The sequence below is a fragment of the Etheostoma spectabile genome, unplaced genomic scaffold, assembly GCF_008692095.1.
Source record: "Etheostoma spectabile isolate EspeVRDwgs_2016 unplaced genomic scaffold, UIUC_Espe_1.0 scaffold00018796, whole genome shotgun sequence".
NCBI lineage: Eukaryota > Metazoa > Chordata > Actinopteri > Perciformes > Percidae > Etheostoma > Etheostoma spectabile.
In genome coordinates this window covers 22,340-32,395 of record NW_022604472.1, presented here as the reverse complement: position 1 = coordinate 32,395, position 10,056 = coordinate 22,340, and the positions used below count along the sequence as shown (strand labels likewise).

The 10,056-nt window shown below is 38.8% G+C and overlaps 1 pseudogene; it reads left to right on the top strand.

The window, feature by feature from the left end:
• Positions 1-308: 308 nt before the first annotated feature.
• Positions 309-4,674, top strand: LOC116682461 (plasma membrane calcium-transporting ATPase 2-like; annotated as a pseudogene).
• Positions 4,675-10,056: the final 5,382 nt, after the last annotated feature.

Genomic DNA, 10,056 nt, shown 5'->3' with positions numbered 1-10,056 from the left:
TATAATCAACACTGCTCCAAGTAGACCACACATGTGACAATTTACTCATGTGCAACATCTATCTACACCTTATTTTGCAAAATCAATAACTCCTGCAATACTGTGAATACGGTGTTATTTAACATTCTATCTGTATCCTTAACTGTTTTAACTGCTTTATTCTTGCATTTTTACTGATGCGTTTGTCATTGCACTTTCCCTTTGATGGAGTATCACTGAAAATGTTCCCACTGTGGGATTAATTAAGGATTTTATCTTATTTAAAATGTTTTATATGTTAGTCTTTTTCAGAGCTCTCAACTGCCATGATGACCAAGAGGACATGTGAGACATGCGGAAAGCTGCCATATTCCCAGTCATTACTTTGCCAAATCATCTGTGGTAAGTTTTAAAAATATAATTGAAAATGGAAGTAGGAAGTAAAGAGAGGGCAGCATAAAATGGCACCTTTGGTGTCGAAAGTAAATACTTTTTAAATCATTGTGATTACCATGAAACCTTGATGTTAGCCCTTTTAGAGAGAATGTTACAGCATATTTTATGGGACGATGTATAACATGCTATTTAAAGCTTTAATTTAGAAAGTGATCTAAATACATATTGTCAGAATGGCGCTTTAACAGTGGTTGAGGCTAGATGGGACACGGCTTCGGTGACAAAACAACTTTTAAATTTAGGCACCAAAACGAGTAGTTCAGTTCAGGAAACAGATCGGGATTTGAATTAAAACTCCAGAAGAACGAAACGTGTTTTCCTCGGTGAAAGTATAACAAATATGTAATTATATTGGTCTAGATTAAGCAGAATTTTTGCGTAACCTTTTGGCCGTAGCTGTATCCTTTCTAGTGTAAACAACCCACCTGTTGTAGATCTTGAACTTCATCCAAAATGAAACTGCACAAACTGCAGCTCCCCCTACTGACCAAATGGCCTTACTGTTCAATTATATGAAAAGGCTGAATTGGAGATTCTGAGGAAAAGTTTGCAGAGAATATAACTATGTTAACAACATTTGGCTTGCCATATTCTACTTAATGAAGCTGGTCTTCTATTCACATCTGCAAAAAAACTCAATCACTTCCTAAAAACAAAGAGAAGAAACAAAAAATGAAATAAAAAAATACTTCCATGCATTAAAAGATACATCTTTGAATAAAGCACTTAACCCAAATCTTTTGTTTTTGCCACATCTGCAGCACAGAGGAATCCTACTTGTCTGAAGGCGAGTAGGCTATTAAGGACTTCCTAGACTGGCAACAGACTGGAGAAGAGGCTGGAGCAGAGACGCCCTTTTTTAGCTACTGAAATAATTGACATTATGATAGACAGTGGACAATATAGTGTGGGAATTAGTTGTTGTTCTCCAACATGTACACACTGCTGTTGTGAAGTATGTAGTCAAAATAGAAAAATATTGTATATGTCAGTGACTCCTATAGATTAAGAAAAGTAATGAATTTTCTTAAATAAATAAATGTTATTCTTGGCTCAATTGGTCAGTGTCTTTGGGTTCAAATAACATTATCATGATCCATTGGCATCCAAAAATGGATAAATTGACTTTTTCGCTTAACTGATTCTGATTGGGTATCACCTGGAAGTAACACAGCCAATAATTGAGAAAGCCACCAAATGAGAGAAAACGACTAAAGCCGTTGCACACCGTTCCCAGGAAACGTGCGTGCCCCAGCTCTTTGCCTGAGGGGAGGCTTACAGTGGCAGACTTAAAAAAACAAAACACTGGTTTAAGCTTTTTTACAAGTGTTTTTGTACTTTAGCCCTTAGTATAGACAAAAGTAGGATAATTATCTCAAAATATAGCTACATGATAATTTTTTGTATTTTCAGAATAGCTTATAATGTGCTATAGTGTGCCATTTTCTATAATAATTTGAACTATGTAAATTGAGTACCCTTAAAAGTGCTTCATAAATAAAATGTATTATAAGTAATTGTGTATGACCTATCTCTTACTTTAGCAATTAATGTAATTTAGTAAAGATATTTAAAGTAATTTCGTATGACCTATACTGATCAGTTGTGTTAAATGGGTTAATGCAAGATCAATTGATCGGCACATCTTCCTGACATCTATTCTACGTATAACATATGTCAGGAAGATGTGCCCGAGATTGCATCTGTAAAATGTAAAGTGGATGTTGGAACTATATATATTATACGTTAGAACGATGTAAATGTGCCTGCATCTGTACGACGTATTATATACGTTACAACGATGTAAATGTGCCTGCATCTGTACGACGTATTATATACGTTAGAACGATGTAATGAGCCTACATCTGTACGACGAGTTATATACGTTAGAACGATTTAATTAGCCTACATCTGTACGACGTATTATATACGTTAGAACGATGTAATGAGCCTACATCTGTACGACGTATTATATACGTTAGAACGATGTAATGAGCCTACATCTGTACGACGTATGGCATACGTTAGAACGATGTAAATATATATACGTCGTGGAAAGAGCGGCTGCACGTCGCAGAAACGTATACAGCGACGTCTCGGGGACGTCGTGCCAGTGAGCAAACGACCAAACTACTACATATCCCCGCCGTATTTTGATTACATCGCCAATACGTCGTGCCGACGTATGTGTGCTTACTGGGGTTAATATCAATGAACAACTCAACAATAACATTGATAAACAAAATTGTTACTTTAACAGTTTTTAACGTTTTTGAATTGATTGAAACAAACGGGGTCACGAATATAACTGTGACTCCATCTGGAAAATTATTTGCAATTTGGTATTTTTGACCCTCTGACTTTACCGTTGGACACACCTCGGCCTGAGCGTGTCCTGTTGGTCCGACGGCAGCAGAGCGGTGCATTCGGCATTTTAAAATTAACAACTAACTAGCTAGCCTAATTTAATTTTGCATCACATATTAAGTAGCTAAAGTGAAAGGTACGCAGATATAGATCTTTATAATGTAGCTAATGTCAGATTAAAATTAACCGAGGCTAACGTTAATGTTACGGCAGTTAACTATTAAATGAACGTTGATGATAGCAAGTTCTACGTGGCTAGCTAGCTAACACGCCATTTAATGTTCAAAAACGCGGTAAGTTAATCCAACGGCCCGTCCGAAGTATTTGATGAAATTATCTGCAATTAAGAATAATTCATAGTGCAGTAACTTTAATCAATCATTTAATGATGACTGCTGACGTTTCTCCGAACTAACGTAGCTAGCTAGGTAGGTAACTTTAGAGGTAGCTGGGTGTACGTAAACGTCAGTTAGCTAGCTAGCTAACGTTAATGCACGACGGATGTCTAGCTAATGAACAGTTGGATCTGCCGAAGTCTTAACCGTCTGAGGACAATAGGACATGCATGGACTCAGATGGAGAGTGCATTTTAGGACCATCCCTTTCCCATAGGGGTACATGACGTGCCATGTTTAGCTTTTCACATATTAAATATAAAATATTTTCCTACTTTTTCACGGTAATTTTAATCTAGTGTGAGCCTAAAATATTTTTTAATGATTAGAAATGTTGAAACACTTATGCCATTAACTTGGATCAAAAGATGGTACGTTTAATATAAAGTCAGGAAATGGATCAGAGGAGGACTTGTCTCTGAGGTTGCCTTTTTGTCTCCTGCTGCAGGTTTAAATGGAACATCGGAGGACATCGTCAAACGAAGAGAAGAGTTTGGCCAGAACCACATCCCTCTACAAAAACCAAAGACATTTGTGGAGCTAGTGTGGGACGTACTGCAGGATGTCATCCTGATGCTGGAAGCCATCTTTTCACTGGCGTTGTCGTTCTACCACCCACCCATGCATATACAACACAGTAAGTTTTTATTTTCATTTTACACTAACAGTCAGATCAACTGATGGTCAGAATGTGTTCCCTCTTTTCTGTTGTTGTGGTCTGGGGTTCTATTTTCACCAGTTAATTAAATCTGATCTAAGGCAATCAGATCACAAGTGGACAGCTCTAAGTATAGGTGAAAATACTCTCAGGGCGTTGGTACTCTCAGGACAGCACTAAAAGCACATTCTGAGGTCGTCTGAACCACATTTGTCCACATTCTTGCAGCAGTGAGAATGGGTATGTGTCCTGAGCCACAATGAAAACTGCCTACTTAACTGAGTGAAACTTTATACTCATTTAAAGTATTTCTCTTTTCACAGAAACCACTGAGTAAAAGTGTGTTTTTTGGATGTCATTATCATACTGTCACTGTTTTTTCTGATGCTGCCTGCTCTTTAATTCCCAGCTGTTTGGAGCTCTGTGCATTCTGCACTTATTGAGTGTGTAAAGAAGTAAGGGAACACATGTTCAAAAAGCTAAAACTCCTGTGCCTGCACCAGCCTGCGCTGTCTCTGTTCAAACTGTGGCAAAGCCTCTGGAGCGTGGAGGATGAAGGTGAGGGCCATACTGCTGTCGGTGGTGTGTGTGGTCCTGGTGACAGCCTTTAACAACTGGAGCAAAGAAAAGCAGTTCTGCGGCCTCCAGAGCCGCATCGAGCATGACCAGGAGTTCACCGTTGTCCGAGGGGGGGAGGTGATCCAGATCAATGTGTCTGAGATTGTCGTCGGAGACATTGCGCAAGCCAAATACGGTGAGACAACAAAAAGCATGCACTTAGCTATAGTAGAGCTTCCACTGGTTGAGAGTGATTATTAGAGGTGGATATTAAATTGTCATACTTTTCTGGTACTGAATGTAATGCATCCGTAGCACAGAAGATAACAAAAATTTTGCACGCCACAATCGTGTTGGCTTATTCTTGGATCATTCCAGTTTTTACAACTTTGGCATCTTTTGCTCAGTAAAAAAAAAGTTACTGTTGACTAACTCAACAGTAGTTACCTAGAATGCATGTATTTATGGTGGGAGGAAACCAGAGCACAGAAGAAAAACTCATGCAAACACAATGAGAACAGGAGGAGAACATGCAAATACCCCATCAAAAGGCTCTGCCCGGACTATGTCCAGGTTTAATCAGCTGTGAGTTTTGGTAGAGTTGCAGTCTACAATATTTATGAGTTTGGTGTGTGTGTGTGTGTGTGTGTGTGTGTGTGTGTGTGTGTGTGTGTGTGTGTGTGTGTGTGTGTGTGTGCGTATTTGTCTACAGCTTTTTGTGCACATTCATTGTGGTGTCGTGTCATCAATTTGGTGTACTTTGACAGCTAAATGATTTCTTTTAGAAATGTAGCTTTTTCAAGTTACATACAGTATGTGCGGGACTTAACAGTATGATGTAGGGCCTAATTTTTTATCAATTCTCCAAATTGATACAGTACAAATGCTTGATTTTGAGTCTATTTAGTCTGAGTTGCCTTTAGTTGAATTTAAGTCATTGTCAGGATTTTGTTTATCCAGTTTATTCAATTCATCTTATTTCAATATATGTATTTTGTATATGCTCTGTGTTTACACCTTTTTTGAAAAGTGGACATAGTCATGTGTATCCTGGGCCGTTTCAGATTGTGCAGATTGAGCAGGAGCTTATTGATAAGATCTGGCCAAATGTGAGAGTCCTTGCCAGATCATCTCCAAGGGACAAACACACTTCAAAGGTTAGACACACTTTAACACTTTAAACAGGTCATGACAGACAGTCAGACCGACATACGGGTTAAACAGACATGGGGATAGAGACAGGTAAGGCAAAGGTAAATCTATTCATACTGTGCAATTTAGACACAAGGCAATTTAAAGCACTTTAATGACATGTATACATCAAATTAGGGATGTAACAGTTTTATCACGGTATTTTTAAAGGTGTGTTCAATATGTTCAGATAGGCCTACACAAGCTGAAATGGTTTCAAAAAGTGTAACGGTGTTTATTATATTACAAAAATATAGGCAATAAGCTTGTAAAACTATTGAAAAATGGCTGCTGAAAACACCGGCCAGCTGTAGGGAGATGTCTGACTTTGAGATCAGGAAGATTTATTTACAACTCAACATGAAGTAAACTATGAAGTTGTATTTGATGTTACATGTGAAGTTGGATGGGGTTCTGAAATATAAGCAAATCATAATGCACATTTATAAGCCTATGACTTACTATGAACATTATTTACCAAAATTAAATGGTATAGCCACCAGCACACCAACAGGACTGCTTCAGTCAGACGGACTGGGACTTATTTGAACACCAGGAGCTGGAAACATTCACAGGAAGAGTACTGGACTACATCAAGTTCTGTATTGGAAATGTGACTGGACAAAATCATTTGGGTCTTCCCTAACCAGAAACCCAGTATGACCAGCCATGTCCGTACACTCTTCAGAGGGCTGCTTGGAGCTCACCTGAAAAGTGGAATTAACAGAGCCAAGGACTACAAGAGAAGCATAGCGCAACAGCACCACTTATCTGCCCCAGTCATGCCCCTACCTGGTTCCTGCACTACCCCAGCCCTGCCCCCATCCACATCTGGTTTCTGCACCACATATATAGAGCATATATATATATAGAAATTCAGAGGCAAAGACATGAAAATCAAATAATAGTGATAAACACAGCAGGGGAAAAAATGGGTTTAAACCGATTTTAAAAGCAATTAAAGTTTGGGCACATACTCATTTGGTCCATACATGTGAAAAATCTGTCTCTGTCTCTCAACATCTCAGGTATGATCGACAGCACCGTGCTGGAGGACCGGTAACCGGGGACAGAACAAACGAGGGCCCAGGCTCAAGAAAGCAGATGTTGGCTTCACCATGGTAATGATTGTAGCTGATGTCATCACACTGCTTTGTAACATTTACGGCAGAGTAAATAATTTACTCTGCCATAAATGTTACAAAGCAGCAAATTATAAAGCAGTAAATACAGTGATCAGTACATAAATTATAACAAAAGACAATAAGGTGTGAACTTATTAGTAAATATAATAATGTAAAATTTGAGTTATTCAAATATCAGATGCATATTAATTTGCTACGTTTTCAAGTTAATGGAAGATAAACAAAACTAATTAAAAAACTAAAACTAAAACTAAAATAAAAACAATTGATTATTCTATTAATTCTGATTTAATGATGGCTCTTTCTCTTTTTTTTTCATTATCATCTCATCCACTTTATTAATTATTTTCTATTGCTATATCCACCTTTTGTTGAAGATTTCCTGTATGATGTCACATCTCTTTCCTCGTGTAGATCGTCATTCAGTTTGTTGGGAAACCATTCAGCTGTGTTGGTCTGCCCATCAATCAGTGGCTGTGGTGTATCTTCCTGGGTTTCGGCAGCCTCCTGTGGGGACAGGTGAGACATCATTTTAATAGTAAATGAGGCGAGATAGGGATGACCCAAAGTTTCTAGCCAAACTGGGGGCGTTGTGGTCAAGATCTTTAGAAGCACATTTACTAGCAGGCTGCAAATAAACAATATAATTTTGCATGAATGCTGAATAATGATTAGAACTTTATAGGCTATTTGTGCAGTAGTGACTTTTAACTTGCCACCTATATCTTTGCTCCTGTGTCATGCCCACAACAGGGCACTGGTATGAAATAAAGATCTGTAAATGAAACGCATTACTTCTCCAGAGGTTCCACATGTAAAGCCTTCCAACAGCTTGATGGGCAATAAAGTCCGTTCACACCAAAAATGATAACTACAACGATAACTTTAACAACTTAAGCATCCACACGGCTGAACGATAACGTTCTGTAAATGTTGGCGTCAAGCATGCACTGCCCACTCCAAATGATAATGATTCATTGCAACGTCTGCTGTATCAGTGTAAGATTTAAAGCCCATGTTGCAGGTTTAATTTTCCAACGAATTTGCACTTATTGATTGTTGGTAATAAACATTCAAACTGTTATCCACTGTATATGATATTGAAAAGTATCACAAAACATAAAATAACACAAAAAAGTAGGTCATATTTTACAGTGGTTTGCTTTTCTCCCACAATGCATTGCATGACGTCACACGAGGGAGACGATAGGCCAGCCAGCTTAGAGAGACCATTGAGAGTTACGAGAGAGATAGAAGACAACAGTGTAAGAAAGAGTGTTCAGCAACAGATTATAGATATTACATATATATATATATATATATATATATATATATATATATATATATATACATACATAACCTATATATATATGTATATATATGTATATATATATATATATATATGTATATATGTATATAGCTAGACATATAGATAGAGAGACAGTATTGATAGATATATTTAGAGAGAGAGAGATAGATAGCTATAGCTAGCATACCGGTATAGCTAGCTGTAGGTTAGCTAGCTAGGTAGGAAGGTGGGTACAATTTGTCCGTGTTAGGCAGGCAGATTTTTCAAAGACTGACGTAACCAAGACCTCAAAGATCTGAAAGTGAAACACAGCTTAGACGGGGGATGTTGTTCAGCTTTTCACAAGTTTAGAGCTAGCTAACGCTACGCCGCCGGACGTTAGCACAACAGCGTTAGCCTAGCCTGCTAGGTAAATATACGACTGCCTTTGGTGTTGCCTATATATGCATCCATGTTGTCAACATCATACATGTGGCATTAGTGCACCTTTTGTACCATAATTGTATTGAATGGAATAGTAAGCTTTGCTCCTACGAGATGGGTGGGTTTTTGTTAGGTTACACACAAAGCTAACTGGCTATAGTTAGCCTGTGCGGATGCTAGCGGATTAACGTTGTGTAGCCAGCGTTGTCGCCCACAATCAACCTGCAGTGATGTTTGAAATGGAGACACGCATATCGTTTCTTTCCCCTGAGATCCTGGACATTATTTTCATTTACGACGTGAAAAATAAATGAAGAGTAGCCCGAGTGTGCGCGGTATGAGCTTCCCGCCCGGAGGCTACTCGCCTACAGCAGCTGCTCTCCACCGCAGCTTCGCCGCCACACACACACAAGCACCAGCCAAACAGCGACACGTTTTCACCGGAGGTTAGAGGTAAACACTTAGAAATAACACTCGGGATGCCTTCTATTCCTATATCTAGATAAGTGTACCAGTACTTATTTGAACTAACGACATGATCCCTGTCACTAGATCGAGAGAAAACGTTGACGTTCACTCGCTGCTATTCACTGACAGTAAAAAGTAAAGTCATTGTATGCACTAATGCGTTGCTAAATAAAGGAGATAAATGAAGGAGACTTCCCCACAATCTTGACAATTCCTCATTTGCCCTCTCACGTCTGTCAGGTTGGTAATTATTCGGCTGCTGGCCTTTCCTCCTCTTCCTCATCCCAGTCAGTCACTGTAGTTCTAGTGCCAGGCTGAGACTTAACTCCCTTGAGTGACGTCATTGCCGAATTGACTCCATAAACCCGCGAATACCAAAAATGACCAAAAACTAACTTTTAAAACTATTTGGAGACATTTTTAAAAATGATATACATATCTTGAGTGCTTTTTGTACCCAATAATCAACAGTGGTGGTTATCTTGCAACATGGGCTTTAATGAATATCTGTAGTAATATTCTACCTATTTGTGGATTCAGGTACATTTTATGAACCAAAAAAACAACAGCGGCGCACAGAGCTCCAGAGAGCGTCAACAATCGTCATGGGCAATTCTAAGTGCCAGACGGAGCCACGGTACTGCTACAAAATAGCCTTGGGAAGAAACTTGTTTTGTTGTCAAAAGTAGTTTTAGTCGTCAACAGAAAACTTGGACAGATAGTCCAGCTAGCTGTCTGGATCTACCCTGCAGAGATCTGAGGAGCAGTTAGCCATCGTCCTCAGAAATCCACCGGAGGTTAGAACACCAACACAGAGAAAGAGGAAGGGGACAGACATCCGGCTGAAAGTTTTCAGCTGCAATGGAGCAATCCCGGAAGTGGAACATCGTGGATATAGACTACCGGCAGTATGATAATAAAATTAAAAACACAAGATTCACTCTCAGTGACTTCTGTGACATTAGTACTTAAAAGTATTTTTAATGTCACGCCATGGCACTGACCACCTGTGTGGAACCATCTCTTTGCACTGTTATGTTGTACATTTAGATCAGGGGTATTCAATTAAAATGCTAAGAGGTCCAGTTAGAGAAGATTTTGTCAAGC